General features: G+C 39.4%; 1 protein-coding gene across 45 annotated transcripts in view; it reads left to right on the forward strand.

The window, feature by feature from the left end:
- The window catches only part of NFYC (nuclear transcription factor Y subunit gamma), an 84,873-nt gene that overhangs the window by 13,734 nt on the left and 55,055 nt on the right, over positions 1-16,084 (forward strand). For 2 of the 45 annotated variants that reach the window (XM_074305298.1, XM_074305307.1), the window contains exons 1-3: positions 5,242-5,385; positions 7,495-7,723; positions 9,411-9,469. The exons of 3 other annotated variants lie outside the window; for them this stretch is intronic. The gene's annotated coding sequence lies outside the window, so the exon portion shown is untranslated. Of the gene's footprint in view, positions 1-5,203; positions 5,404-5,504; positions 5,821-6,179; positions 7,724-9,410; positions 9,470-16,084 lie in introns of those variants that run through there. 40 more of the 45 variants (XM_074305304.1, XM_074305290.1, XM_074305311.1 and 37 more) reach the window with 37 other exon arrangements.

The following is a 16,084-nucleotide window of genomic DNA, read 5'->3' on the forward strand; positions in this document are numbered from 1 at the left end:
CTGAGTTATGAGTTACTCCTGAGAGCCATTTCATACAACACACACACACACAGATATATATATGTACATAAACACACTCAAAAAAGTAGAAGAAAAAATAAGTCAGCAAAAATAATCAATACATTGACAAAGGCTGAAAATACACATCATATTTCATGCCCACTTTTGCAGAGGAATAAGGAAAAGGGTTTTTTAAAATAGCTCTTCTTAAACTACATCACAATAACTATAAGAATCACAGAACAATTCAAAGTGAATATTGCAGAATACCATAGAATAAGTACAGTGAAAAAGAACATAGTCTCTTCATAATTGGAAAGAGTACGAGAACTGACCCACTTCTCATCTAATGCAAGAATCCTTTCTTCCACATCCCTGCCCACTAGTCATCTAGCCACTGCCTGACCCCTTGACGGATCCTGCCCACTTTATTGTTAGGTAGCTCTCTTTTGGAATAAAAAATAATTGCCTCAGTGTGATGTCTACTCACTGTTCCTTGTTTTGTACTCTGCATCATGGAGAACAAGTCCTTTTTTCTATTGCAGACATTCCCGCATTGGGAATAGGGAATTTCATTCTTTGTATTTGTATCCCAAATTATGTATGAAACTTAGGTCTTTAATAAATCTTGGTGGTGCACTGGGTCTGGGGTCAGGAAAAGCTAGGTTCAGATCCAGCTCCAAGGCATCACCCAGCTGTGTGACCTTGGGAAAGTCACTTAATTTCTGTCTGCCTCAGTTTCCTTAATTGTAAAAGATGGATAATAGCACCTACCTCACAGGGTTGTTGCGGGGATTAAATGTGTTTAGCACAGTGCCTGATACCTAGTAAGTGCTTAATAAATGTTCCCTTTCCCTTGCTGTAATATTTGAAGACTGATCCTATCTCCTCTAAATCTTCTCTTTAGTATAAATATTCCTCATTACTTCAGCTGATCCTTATGTGACCTGGTTTTCAGTCCTTTCACCATAATAACTCAAATTCCTATAGAAATTTTGAATTTAACAAAGTACTTTATTCACAACAAACCTATACGATTCCCATTTTGTAGATGAGGAAACTCAAAGAAGTGAAACAATGTGCTTAGGTTCCCAATAGCTGGAAAGTGTCAAATATCAGTGTTGGACTAGAATCCACTTATTCTTAATCCTAGTACTATTTCCGCTATATCATACTTCTCAAAAAAAAAAAAAAAAAAGAGTTAAGAGAAAAATATCATTTTTATGATTTGAATGATTCTTTAAAATTTACATTCCATGATTAAGGAAGTGCTTTATTCTAACCTGTTTGCTTTTCCTGTTCTCTCCCTTTCTTTCTCTCTCTCCGTCTGTTCCTGCCTTTCTCCTTCCCTCTCTATCTTCCTCTGCCCTTCCTTTATCCCCCCTTTCTCTTTCCCTCTCTTTCTCTGTCCACTTCCCTTTCTCCATCCTCTTTTCTCTCTTTGTCATCTTCTATCCCCCCCTCATTTTCCCTCTCCTTCTGTCTCTTTCTCCCCACCCTCTCCCCTTCTTCCTCTGTCCCCTCTCCCCCAAGACTCATGGAAGTTCTATTCTAATGTACTTTGCTTATGAACATTTTAAAAAATAAATTTGAATTTTAGTTTTATTAAGCATTTCATTTTTCTCTTTTCTGTGGAGATAGAAAGGGAGAGGGATAGATAGGAGAGAGAGAATAATAAAATTCTTGTAACTCGCAGAATCAAGCAAAAATAAATTCCCATATTGACCATGTTCAATAATGTGTCTCATGTATATTGGTCCATCATTTTTCTTCTATCAGGTGCCCTCTGGAATCATTATGGATCATTTCACTGAAAAATTTTTTTAAGTCTTCAAAACTGCTTATTGTTGTTTTAACAACATTGATCTTAGCCTATAAATGGTTCTCCTAGTTATTGTCTCTCTCTTCACTTTATATCAATTTAACATTACAGAAAATAGTATTATATATCTCTTGCTTAATGAGTAGTAATTGTTTAACAAGACACTTGAGAATTTCGTTTTCTGGGTTAAGGTTGTGGGTGGGTGAAACAACACAGAAGAGGCCGTGAAGTGGTCAGTCCATCAGCTTGTCTTTGTTTCAATGCTGCCTTGATCTTTTAAGAGACTGAGGATGGCATTTTCTGGGGGATTTCCCTAAGAGTCTGGGCTTTTTCAGTCAGATGACTACCTAGTGTAGTTTGTACTTCTTTTATCTCCCACCCCTGGGATGGCCAAACAGCCACAGTCACTTTTACTCTTAGCACATTCCACTTAGAATTTGATTGGAGGCAACTCGGGGAGTGGTTAATGGCTTCTACTGCTAGAGAGATGTCAAGGTTCCCTAGAAACATTAGTGGAATTCTATACAGCCGAAGGGGTTTTTGTTTAATTTAGGCATCTTGACTTGAACCATATTGAAGCATCACCCAGATCCCCCAAATCTATTATCGCTTCTAAAGCTTGAGTAGTTACAGACTGCCTAGGACTGACTATACCTGAAATGTGCACCAAAGCAAGTCAGAGAAGTCTGGCTATCAAATAAATCATCCCCCCCAAACCAGTCTTGCTGCTTCCATTTACAAGTTTGTGGAGAAGTCTTAAATAAAGCTTTAAAAACTAATCAATAACATTTTATAGTGCTCTCTTTTAGATATATATGTATGCACATATATGTGTGTGTATATCTATATCTATATATATGTATCTATCTATCTATCTACATAAATATATATAATCCATCAAAATTTAATGTACTTTTCATGGTGCATTTATATGATTTAGTTCTGTTCTATGGACTTAAAGCAGTGCTGTCATTTATTGAAGCCCCTTTCCCTTGTTTTGTCCTCTTTTTTTTTTTGGCTCTTACAAGGAGTCATGGGATGATGGATTTGGAAATGATCTCATATATCATATAATCCAGTCCATTTTTTTTTTTTTTTATATTAAAGTCCCTGTTTTACTGATGAGGATGGTGAATCTTAGTTTACCAAGGTCTTATAGCTCAAAATTGATGAAGACAGAACTCAAGTGAAACACTTCTCACTCCAAGTAAACCCATTGACTTTCCCCACTATGCCATATTGTTTCAGTGTTCCTACTCTGATAGTTTTGTGGTAGTACTTAAGAGTAAATAGTCATTACATATAGTTTCCAATTATTGTCACAAATAGAGCAGCTTTGAATATTTTTATATAGAAAGGATATCTTTTTCCCCTTTAAATGGTATTTTGGGAATAATATCAATGGAATTGATGAGCCAAAAGGTTTGTGACTGTGTATACTGCTGTATGGTTATTCAAAAAATTTACACAACCCTGCAGCCCTATCAATTGAGTATTCCTGTGTCTCTTTCCTCGTGACTCACCACCTTTGGACTTTTTTATTTTTAAAAAATATAGTTGCTATTATTATAGGTATAAGGGTGATAGCTTAAGATAATCATAATTTGTATTTGTACTTTAAACAAGAACAAAGCCAATTCATTTATTTGTAATTGTTTACACTTAAAAATGAATATCAATGTGTCCATAAAAGCTTATTACTCTGTGTCTGTCTTTTGTCAATCTCTGTGTCTATTTTTTCTTTTATATAATTATAGTGTACAGACTGTCCTTGTTCTGTATTCTTTTCACATTACTTAATATAAGTCCACATTTTTTTATGGGCCTTGTAGTCATCCTGTTTAATGGCACAAAGTGGAACTGTTCTCTGTCCGGATGAGACCACACAAGAGGATATGAACAGGTTAGACTCTGCTCAGAGGAAGGCAGTACAGGGAAAGATTGCTGCAAGGATTGGAACTAGCAGTGTGTTTAACTTAGAAGATTTAGGAGGATTGTGATCCTTGTTTGTAAGTATTTAAAAGTCTGATAATCTGAATTAGATTTAACATGCTTCTTCCCTCCCTTCCCCAATGTCAGTAAAGATCATTTCCCCCCCTCTTCTTGTGGGATTCATAGCTCCCTTCAGAACTCAATTTAGGACACTTCCTCTCCAGTTTTCCACCTATACTAAAATAACTGTATATTTTGTATTTATTTAGCCTGTAGAATGCATGCTCTTTGGAACTAAGAACTATTTTCTTCTTTTGTATCCTGGCTTGTAGTTAGATAGTATAGGTACTTTTGCCTGTTGGATTGTTTGGCCTCTGAGGGGAGTCGTGGAGTGGACATTGCCTAGAGCCAGGCTTAGGTTGGATCTAAAGAATTCTATCCAACGATTAAAACTAGATTTAGTGCTTTGAGCGACTTTCCCTTTATTGGAAATAAAACTTTTAGCAAAAGTTGGATGACTACTTGAATATTTGTTTTATTAGGAATTCTGTTAAGTACAGATGTGATTCTTTGATATACCAGTTTATTAAATTGTTCAGTTGTTGGATATTTAGGTTGTTTATAGCTTTATGATATCAAATAATGTTAGATGTCTTTTCAACATTTCCCCCCCTTTATAATATTATTTGGATGTCCGAGTAAGATTGCTTTTATATTCTGTTGCATACTGAAAAATTGCTCTCAAAAATTGGATCAGTTTTCAGTTCTACTAGTACAGGATTTGTTTCTTTACAGCCCCTTAAATTTTATTACCTTTAATTATTATTGCCATTTTGATGATAGCGGACTAGCATTTTGGCTATTTATTTATTTATTTTATTGCTTTATTCATAAGACCGAATACTTTGTTTACAAAGTCCTATTTTGTACGTTTGTTCGCATCCTTTGAAAAATGAGTTAACATGTAAAGGATTTTTATAAACCTTAAAATGCTTCGTAAATGCTAGTTTGTCAGTTTTATTATTATTAGCCACTTTTTGGGAACAGAATATGCATATGTGTTTCAGTTCCTTCTTGATTTTAGACGTTTTAAGTTTTAGGCGCTGCCTCTTTGGGAACCTCGGTAGGTCTATGTAAAGCAGCTTTGGGCACTCCAGGAGCTGTTGATCCTCCTCATCCCAGGGGGCGGCCAAGCGGGTCGGAGGCAGCCCGGTGCTTCTGCGGGGTCTCTCGGGCTCTCCAGAGTTTTCCTTCTCCAGTCTGGCGTTTAAACTGCGAGCGTAGTTCCCACTGTAACTTTCCAAGGAGAGCTTGCTGGATTCTTGCATAAACTACCCGAAGAGACAGTAATGTTGTCATACAGACGTCTTTGGCAACCAATCAGAAGCAGCGAAATTATCTTCAATTTTTTAAATGGAACTCTGACGACCAATGAGCGGCGCCCGGGCTGGGTGAGGTGCCCACCCCGCTGTATAATTACGAGAAAAGCTTTGCCGCGGCCTGTGTAGCCCCTCGGGGCCGTGCCCGGGGGCTACGGCGCCCGTGCTGGGGTGCTTAGCCAGCAGCCTCGCGGCGCCGCCTGGGGCCTCTCGGCCGGGCCTCCGCCACTGACCCCTGCTCTGCTTCTCAAGGTAACTTTAAAACAGGAAGTGTCCGAAGGAGGGCCCTGATGACGCGCAGGAGCCAATGGCGACGGCGCGGCCGTCTCCGGGAGGGTGGCGCGGCCAATGAGGCGGCCGGAGGCGAGGCTCGGTGTCAAATAGCAGGATAGATTGAATGCCTTTGCCTGTTAAAGTGGAAGGAGGCTGCAGGGCTCCGGCGGAGGCCGCCTCGGAGTTTTTCACTGAGGCAGGGGTCAGCTGAAAGACAAAGAAAAATGGCGAATAGTTTGGTGGGGGGGCCGCCGTTCGCCCTCGCCCCGGAGTGGACCTTCCCGGCTCCTGGCTCGGCATCTCCTGCGCCTTTTGTTTCCTCCGTCCTTGGGGGGGGAGGGCTAGCAGTGACTTAATTTCTCCCTGTCCGAGGAGAGATATAAATAGCTCCATGTAAAATTAATGCAGTTCCCGGTAAGTTTCCTTCTTTGTTTTCTGTTGAAATGATCGAAACTGTTTTGGCCTCGCCGAGTGTAGACAAGTTGCACTGTTTCAGAAAATGGCCCCTTTGCATTCCGTGCATACTTCCCGGCGCACCTCCTGCCCCTGGCTCCTCAGTGGAGCTCCTGCATGCCCTTCAGGAAGGGGAGGGGGGGAGGTGAGATGGTGGGGGGGGTTTAAAAATTTTTTTTGCCTAGTTCAGTGTGAAGAGTAGATCCCTGAAGAAAGATTAATCATTTCCCAAGGAAGCAGCAGTCAAACACTTAACTCTGTGCATTGGGCAAACCAAGAATTAGCTGAACTATTTTCCAAATAATGTTCCTTTGTTTCAGTGTGAGGAAGCTGTGTATATACCATAGAATATCCCGGACTGTCCAGAAGGGCTTTACTGGAGGTGAGGTGTTCTAGAGCTCTGCAAGCCTATAGTTTTCAAACTGGGAAGGGGCTGTTCTGAATTTTTTGGGGGAAAAAATGAGTATTCCTACTTAAGCTTCTGGGTGTCACGGTGAAGGCCTTGAATTCACCCAGAGAAAATCTTTCGGAACTTTGTTTTAACCCACCTGTCCCTTGTTCTTAAAGACACTAGTAAATCTAAGTGGCCGAATTTCCTATTTTACACACATTGACGCTTAGACACATACAGTTCTCTGCTGTATCTTTCCAGTAACTGAATTTGATACATTTCTTTCATATCTTCTTTCCCTCCCCCTCCCCTTTTAAAAAATTTCCCAGAAAGGTTTGTTATACCGCACTAAATAGATTCTGTGATTTTTCTGGTGACTTGGAAAGTTGAGTCTAGGCAACTCAGTCTCTTGTCCTTGCAGAAGCTGATAGATTTTTGCCTGTGAGGGGATGTGAAGCCAGTGCGAGTTGCTAAATCTCACCAGCTAGGTGGATAATGAAATCTTCCATTCTTTGTATAAACCTCCACAAAATGCTTGACAAATATAAGCAACCCGTTGTTTTGTTTCTTATTTGCAAATAAGGAATGAAGGTCACTGGAACATGCCTGCAGTAGAGCAAGCATTACAAGAAGCTGAATACCAGCAAGGACAGTCCCAGGAGAGGAAAAGAGCAGAACTATGCAATTGTCTGGGCCCGAAGAGGGCATTCCCCCTCCTTAAAGTCCGGGACTTAGGACTTAGCCAGAAGGAAAGACCTGGGTTTGTATTTGGGCATCTGTGATTGGAACAGCAGTGCCATCAAAGTTACTGGAAGCAGGCCTCAGACGTTAGTAAGAGTGACCTTGAAATACTGCTGCTGGAGTTAAAGCATGAAGGACAAAGTTTGTTTATACAGCTTTGGATTGAAAAGCTGGATCAAAGATGAAAAGAGAGAGGGGACTTGGGGTGTTTGGATGGAAGGGTCAGTAGGAACAGATTATAGATTCAAATTAGAATTCCAAGTCAGACAGTCATTATGCTTTCAATCTTTTTTCACTTCTCTTTCCCTACCTTCATTACAAAGTCTAAAACTGTTAGATAGGATATTTGAGTGGGCTGCGTAACATAGATTTATTCTTAGTCTATAGAAGTTTGGCCCTGAGTGGTATTTTAAGAGTTCAGAATAGTTTGGTTTATCAAACTTCTTTTGGAGAGTTGGAATGCTTATCTTCACATAAGAAAATGGCCATTCTGGGAAATTAAGTAGGCACTTGGAAACAAGTAGATTTTACCAGGGAGATCTGAAAGGGGTTTTTTTTTTTTTTTTTCAGGGGAGTCGAAGTCTGAAGGTGAAGGAGGGCTTTGGAGTGGGGTGTATTCTAACTCCTTCCAGCAGAAGTCCAGGACTGTTCAGGGGAGTCGAAGTCGAAGGTGAAGGAGGGGACAACGAGAGAGGCCTAGACAAAGCAGCCTACGGGGACCCAAAACTTTGGGTAAGCACCAAAAGATATTCAGTAAGCCTTGTGGGGGAAAGAGTTAGCATTTGGACTTTGTGGTCACTAAAAATCCTTTCCATTATATTTGATAGGCAGAAACCTTTTAAAGAGGGTTCTTTCAACACTCTTGGCAGTCTTTTCCAGACATATAGATAATCTCTCAGGGAACCAGAGCTTGCAGTGGGAGTGAGACTGCCTCCAGAGTCTTTGGAGAGATGGAAGAATTTGTTGTTTGATTTTGACTCTAGCTAGGCCAGGCAGATCTAGTTATTGGAGGTTAAAAGTGTAATTATAGTAGATGTGACTAGATCCAGGCATTTCTCCCAAGGAATCAGGGGAAATCTGGCTGAATTTGAATTCTTTTAAAAGTTTATTAGAATTGGGATTGCTCTTCTTCTCTCCCTCCCCCCAATTCCTATACATCATCACTGGAAAGAGAACAGAGACAATATAGTTTTCAATTCTGTTTATACAGATGTTTCCTCATACTTTTAATTTGAGTTTGCATAGACTACATACTGTGTAAGCAGTTTCCCCTTGAACCATACTGATCTGCCCTTGATAAAAATGAGGGCCGTGTAGTGTAGTAGAAAGAGTTTGGAGTGTAAGCACAATCTGAGCTTGTCTCTCACCGACTTTGCCACATATTGGTGCTCAGGACACCTTGGACATGTTTTTCTCTTTGGTCCTGTCTCTTTTTTTCAAAAGAGGATTCTACAAAATCCCCTCTAAGGACCTTCCCCTACTCTAAATCTAATGATTCTGTGAATAGAAGGGGTTGGGTTTGATGTTGTTTGACCTTGGTTAGTTGTATTATAAACCTCAAGAATTTTTCAGAGGGTGATTGTGAAGAAAGCTTTTTGTAAACCATTAAACACTACGAAAATGCTATTTTGTTGAGGTTTGTAGATCTCGTGGCTCTTGTTTCAGTAGTTAAAGGTATTGTTATATTTTCTACATTCAGACCAAGTGTGGGTGTTTTTTGTTTAGTTTCATTTCAGTCCCTGTATTTATGAGCTTATTTGAGCCAAGTTTAGGATACAGTAGCTATCACTTCTTTGGTTAATGAGGAAACGAACTTTTTAAAGTTGGTTTCTCTTTAGGACCTGAGTATTCTCCCAAATACCTCATCTGCCTAGAACTATGTATCAGAGTAATATGATGAAGATCTGTGTATATATTTTTTAAAAGGAATTTTGCTATTTGTTCTTGGAGTCAGGGGTAGGAGAGTGGTTTATGATGTATTTCACTTCCTGTCCTATTAAGCCACTTCCTATAAAGGCTGGTCAGCTCAGATACCTCCATTCCTTGGCTGGAAATAACTGTTAGGCTGCATGCCTTTTGGTGAGACTTGCATGGGCCTCTCTATAAATTAAAACCCTTTGGATAAAATGGGTTGGGTTAGCTTGGAAATATGTTTTATAAAACAAGATAGAAAGGAGCCTTATTCTCTTTGGAACATTCTGGCATTTGGATCTTGCTCCTGCTATGGGGAGAATGCTACTTCTGTTTACCCTCACTTATCCTGAGAGTGAGTCCAGCTTCCTCATTGTTTCCAGGAGTGATGTCTGTCCAGATAAAGGAGTAAAAACCATTTTTACACAGCTCACATTGAGAAAGTGCTTCCCTCAGAATAAACCCATGAGATACACACTACAAGTCTTATGTCATCTCTGTTTTACAGATGGGGAAGCTGATGACGCTGAGGCTCAGAGATTAAGTGACTTCCCCAAGGTCACCCAAGTAAGTGTCCAAGCCAGTACTGGAAGCCAACCCTCTGCCTTCTCATGGCCCCACCCTGCCCCGCCTCTCAGCCTAGGCATTAAGGAATGGTTGTCCTGGAAAGGGGCCATCCACCACCTGTAAGGCAGCTCTTGTTGGAGGGAATGGGACTGGTCCTTTGTCACAGAACTAACTAGGCTAGCAATCTGGGCCTCTGGAGTTCCTCAGCCTCCTTCTTCAGGAAGCCTTTCCCAGTCTGTCTTCATTCTAGTATCTATGTTGAATATTTCACTGTCATCTTGTCGGGGTATAGCTGTTTGAGCAGGAGCTGTCTTTTGTCTCTCTTTATATCCCCAGTACTTAAGCACCGGGAGTGATCCATAGGAAACAATAAAGCTGATTGACCACACAGGTTTGCTTCCAGTTGTTATACTTGTCATCCACAACTAAAGAATATGCCTGACTTTATTATTTAGGATTTAGGCCTGGAGCCTAGTCACTTTACAGAAGAAACATCTGAGATTTACACCGGGGAAGGAACTTGGTTGAATTTGTGGAAGCCAGGGTCTGAACCAGATTCTAAATGTGATGAAGTTTTACAGAATGCTTTACTGGTGTTCCCATATCAATCTCCCAGCAACCTTGTGATACAGATTGTATTGTAGGTATAATTACTCTCATTTTACAGATTAGAAAAGTTTTGCAGACTTCAAAAAGACAAATGACTTCTTTGGTATTGCAGGGTTGATGAATGATGGGCAATCCAGGAATGTTGACTCCAAGATATGGTTTAGATTTGTAGTATTTAGTTCCATCGACTTATACATGGAAACACTAATAATAATGATGTTAATAATATGCCCATGTTATGTAGGGGTTTTTCAAGTATTTTTCTTATAGTCTGTGAGGTAGGTGATGTAAGGGACAAGATCCTCATTTTACAGTAAGAAAACTGAAGATGATTTCTAAGTGCTTTGTAGGCTGGTTATGTATTGAGAAGGGTGGTGGCTTCCTAAGTCACCTTCCTTCGTCTGGGCTGTTTGTTTCTTCACCCTGACCCCAACTTTTTTTAAGTACAGTTGAACAATGTTGCCTTTTAACTTCTAGGGCATGTGAACAGATGGGAGAATGCAATTAGTAGAAAGATCTCAAGTGCAAGAATCTGTATATTCTCTTGTTAACCTATTCCTGAGGGCAGCTCAGAGTAGTGGGGGATGGCTTGGGAGATCAGGTATGGCATTTGCTGTGTGATACATGGCATCTCCTTTCTTAGCGTCAGCCTCCTCCACTGTAGCACGGGGGCAATGATGTTGGAACTGCTCACAGTGATATTTTAGGGAAGGTTTTGTCAGCTTTAGAGCACTAGAGAAATGGTGAGGTGGAAGGTGGTGAGAAAGAGATGAGATATGGGAAGTGTGTTGTAGAATTCGGGAGGCCTAGACTTAAAACTTGGTACTTCTGTTTGGACTGGGTACTGGAGTTCTGCCTCAATTTCTCATTCTGTAAAATGGAGGTGAAAATATTTGCATTATTTATCTCAGAGCTATTGGGAGAATCTAATGTCAAAATGAATAAGAAGTGCTCCATGAAATATAATTGTGGTTGTTACTAAAATTCTTTTAGATAGCAAAACTCCCCTTCTCCCTCATTTGGGAGTATCCTGGGTTTTAGTTATTTCTTCTAAAATCAGCATAGAGACTAATGGTGACCACCTGGCTGAGATAGCCCAGATGCTGGACAACCTTCTTCCCACCCCCCACTCCCTACCACCACCACTACTCCCCTCCCTCCTTAGAAGGAAGTAGAAAATTTGTGCTTAGGACACCTGTATGGGAATCAAGCTTTATGAATAACACAGTTGTCAGGGAAACTCGTTTGCAAAATCCCTCCTTAAAATAGTCTAATACTGTGAGGCAATAAAAAATTACAATTCTTTTAATTCATTCTTTTATAAAAAAAATGGAGATTTTATTTAGGGAGAGAGCAAGTGCCAAGTACCAATCCCGATAAAGCCCTCTTGAATTGCCCTAGTGAAAAAAACCTTGGGTTTGGAATTGAAAGGACCTAAATCAAAATCCTGACTGATGGGAACATGTCATTCCATCTTTGGAGGCTTCAAGTCTTTAGCATCACTTGTTCTGTTCTTTGGCTTTTCAGAGTAGCTTTGTCTAAAAGTTTCAATTTCTGGTTACTAGAACCTTGAAAGGTCTAGTAACAATTTTATTTATGAAATATTGAATTACTAGTTTGGAGAGCCAGAGTGGCAGAGAGACCAAGAGGCTTATTGTGGAATTCAAAAGACCTAAGTCCAGACTTAACTTCAGCATTAGTAGATATGTGACTTTGTACAGATTGCTTCAGTCTGAGGCTCTTTTTCCTAATTGGTCAAATGAGGGAATTGCAGAGAGGAGGTGGTATGAGTTGACGTAGATGATTTTTGAGATTCCTTGACCATATGGTCTCTAATGCTCCTTTGAGTTTTGTGAAGTGTGTAAACATTGTAAATGTCTGCATCCAACTGTGGTTGTTGAGAACTTAGTGGTATGTCCACAGTTTCCAGAAATTCAATTTGTTTCGCAGTCAATTATTTCAGCTTTCCACTGAGTGTGAATTCTAATTTTTAGAACTTCTGTAGTTTTGTAGTTACAATTTATTCATTTGGTCACTTTCCACTGGTGGTATTCTTATATCTCCTGTTTCTTATGTTTCACCCTTTAAAATCCTGTGATACTTCTGTGGTGCTCGATGGAGTGGTTTTTTTTTTTTTTTTTTTTTTTTTTTTTTTTTTTAATGAAAAGAGTTTGCTGTGAATGCTTGTTATGATTCTGCCCTTAGGAAAAGGGAGATCTGAAGGAGGAGTGGAGGGAGGGAGGCCCTCTCTAGGGTAAAGGAAAGGTAAAATGAAAAAAGCTTGGTAAATGTTTAACTTTTAAAAAGTAATGTAACTTAGCCTCTGACCTTGTACTGCTTGGTTCAAAGGAAGAAAGGAGACTGAAGTGACCAGAGCAAAGAGCATGGGGTTATAGAATGTTGGGACTAGAAAGAATCATATAATGCATTACATACTCAGAGGTGGAAAGGACTTTAAAGATCCATTAGATTCCTTTTTTCTTGGCAGTAATGCTTTCTGTGGTCACATTTCCACAGACACAGTTACCTAAATAAATAATACAGGGAGAAACCATTCTCTGTGCTGAAATATTCAGATTAAGCAGCCAGTTTTCACTGAGAACTGGGGTTGTGTTATATAGTTCTGAGCATGGAGTTACTACTAAATTTGGGCATTTATGTATATAAAGGATTGAGTGCTGAATGCAGAGAAGTGTCAGTTATGTCCCATGTCATGATTCTCCTTTGCAACCAAAGCCTTCCAAATTTCACTTCTCAGGAGAGGTTAGACAGTTTTCCCCTGAGTTTAGAATTAGAGAAGTTTCTCTATACACATCTCTGACTTACAAAGACCCAGCTTTGGGGCTGGCTTGCTTTGAATTCCTGCTATGCTGAGTTGGGGCTGACACTACCTAGGTTAGTCTTCCAAAGCCCCAAACCATAACACTGCACATAAAAATACCTAAAACAGACCACAGGCAGTAATTTCACCACAAATCCTCAGCAAGTAATTTATAGTCCCATGAACAGGCAAACACGAAAGAGTGGCAGGCACATACAGATAGTAAATTACTGGAAACTGGAGGGTTGGTTCCATCCAGGGGATTTAGCAGGGCTTTCAACACGAAGGACTATATTTAGATTCAGAGAAGAACATAGTGCTCATAATATTAATTTCTAGGCTAAGCATTTCATAATTATCCTCAACATCAAATCTGAAATAAGGACAACAGCAGGCTGATGACAGAACAGTGGTGCTCAACTTCAAGCCATGTTATCTGATTGCAGTGACCAAGGCTGCATGACTGTTTCTTCCTCATTAGCTAATGGAACATGCCCATTAATGAAAGCTCTCAGAAAAGGTTGGTTAACCAATATGAGAGAAACAGTCCTAGCTTTGTCTCGGTCCTGCCTCAAAAAACTCAACTAGAAATGGAAGTGGAAGGTATCTTGGGACCATCCAATCTAGTCCACACCCTTCATTTTGAACAGGGAAACCAAGAGCCAGAGGAAAAGGGATTTACCCAGAATTACTCAGCAGAATAGTACAGTGTGCTGCACAGAATGCTAACCTGGAGTTGGAAGACCTGGTTTTTAGTTCCCTTTGTCCTACATACTTTGTAACCTTGGGAAAACTCTTTTCCTTCTGGGACTCTAGGGTGTCGTATCTAGGCCACCATCCTGGAGTCAGGGAGACCCGAGTTCAAATTTGGCTTTAGACTCTTACTTGCTGTACAATGCTTCAATTTATTTCTGTCCACCTTAATTTCTTCAACTGTAAAGTGTAGTTAAAAATAGTACTTACTTTCCAGTGTTGTTGTGAAGTTTTTTTTTTTTTTTAATTTTAATTTTATTTTATAATTATAACATTTTTTTGACAGTACATATGCATGGGTAATTTTTTACAACATTATCCCTTGCACTTACTTCTATTCAGATTTTTTCCCTTCCTCCCCCAACCCCCTCCCCCAGATGGCAAGCAGTCTTATATATGTTAAATATATTACAGTATATTCTAGATACAATATATGTGTGTAGAACCGAATTTTTTGTTGCACAGGAAGAATTGGATTCAGAAGGTAAAAATAACAGTTTACATTCATTTCCCAGTGTTCCTTTTCTGGATGTAGCTGGTTCTGTCCATCATTAATCAATTGGAATTGGATTAGCTCTTCTCTATGTTGAAGAAATCCACTTCCATCAGCATACATCCTCGTACAGTATCATTGTTGAAGTGTATAATGATCTTCTGGTTCTGCTCGTTTCACTCAGCATCAGTTGATGTAAGTCTCTCCAAGCCTCTCTGTATTTCTTCTGTTGGTCATTTCTTATAGAACAATAATATTCCATAACATTCATATACCATAGTTTACCCAACCATTCTCCAATTGATGGACATCCATTCATCTTCCAGCTTCTAGCCACTATGAAAAGGGCTGCCACAAACATTTTGGCACATGTTGTGAAGTTTAAATGAAATAATATTTATAAAGTATTCAGCATAGTACCTAATGCACAGTAAGTATATAATGTTTGTTTCCTTTCTCTCTTCTTGGTCCCCTTTTTCTTATCTATAAAATTAATAGGTTGGTTCAGCTAATGTTTCAGTTACACATCCTGGTAGTTGAAGACTTTGTCTTTGATATGCATATGGTACCTCCCCACTGAATTCAGCCTCATAGGTTGTAGCTAGATTTATAGGGGTTTTGCTGCAGCTCTTCCATTGCAGGTAAATTATTAACTAGTCATAGTACCAAAGCCTATATTTTCTTCAGCTCCCTTGCCACTCCTTTTGATGAGGTGGGCTGCCTGATATAGTGTCTATGTAGACTTTGGAAATTGTCATCTGTTTTATATAAGGGGATTCTGAATCTCATTGGTTTGGTTACTCTTTTAATTGGGCCCATTTATGATTTGTTATCCATTTCTTTCTGTAAATTCTCCCTCCCTCTCCTAGGACCTGAAGGACTTCCTCTAGTTTTTGTGAGTAACTGGCATGATACCTTTTATGCCATATCATTTTTTGCAATTTGTTATAGTTGACTTACTACTACTTTGTATCTTTCTGTTGACCTTTGGGTTAACATATTTTGGTTCTTGGGTTTAAGACAATAATAATAGCTTTTTCATATGCATTCCTTCAGTAAGCATTTAAGTATTGTCCTGTATTCCATACATTTTGTGAGGCACTAAGGTGTAAAGACAAAAACAGTTCTTGCTTTCAAAAAGCTTACATTCTGTTAGGACCAGGGAGAGGGGGAAACATGGACATAGATAAATCAGTACAAAATCTAGATAAAGTATAGATGAAGTAATGTTTTAGGGAGATGGAGAACACTGGTAATTGGGGTAATCGGCCTGTGCAAAGACAGGAAGATGGGAGATAGAGAACATTGTGTCCAGGGAACCTCACTCATGTTGGACATTTTGGCTAAAATGTAGACTTTGTGAAGTGGGGTCATTTGAAACCAGTCTGGAAAGATAGGTTGGAGCCAGAACATGATGGGCTTTAAGTGTCCTGCAGAGAAGTTTGTTGTTGATTCTTGAGGTGATCCAGGAACTCTTAAAGCTTTTTTATTTTTCTTCAATAGTATTTTATTTTTCTAAATATATGTAAAATTAGTTTTTAGCATTCCTTTTTTTGGTAAAACTTTTGTGTTCCAAAATTTTTCCCCTCCCTTCTTTACCTTCCCCTTCCCTAAGACAGCAAATAATTTGATAATAGGTTATACAGTACATTCTTTTCAAACATATTTCCCTATTTGTAATGTGCAAGAAAAATCATACCAGAAAGGGGGAAAAAAACACAAGAAAATACTATCCTTCAATCCATATTCAGTTTTCATAGTGCTCTCTCTGAATGCAGATGGCATTTTTTCATCTTAAGCTTATTGGAATTGCCTTGAAAATCACCACATTGTTGAGAAGAGCCAAGTTCTTCACAGTTAATCATCACATAATCTTGTTACTGGGTACACTATTCCCCTGTTTCTGATCACTTCATTTAACATCAGTTACTGTATGCTT

Source organism: Sminthopsis crassicaudata, chromosome 3 (genome assembly GCF_048593235.1).
Source record: "Sminthopsis crassicaudata isolate SCR6 chromosome 3, ASM4859323v1, whole genome shotgun sequence".
NCBI lineage: Eukaryota > Metazoa > Chordata > Mammalia > Dasyuromorphia > Dasyuridae > Sminthopsis > Sminthopsis crassicaudata.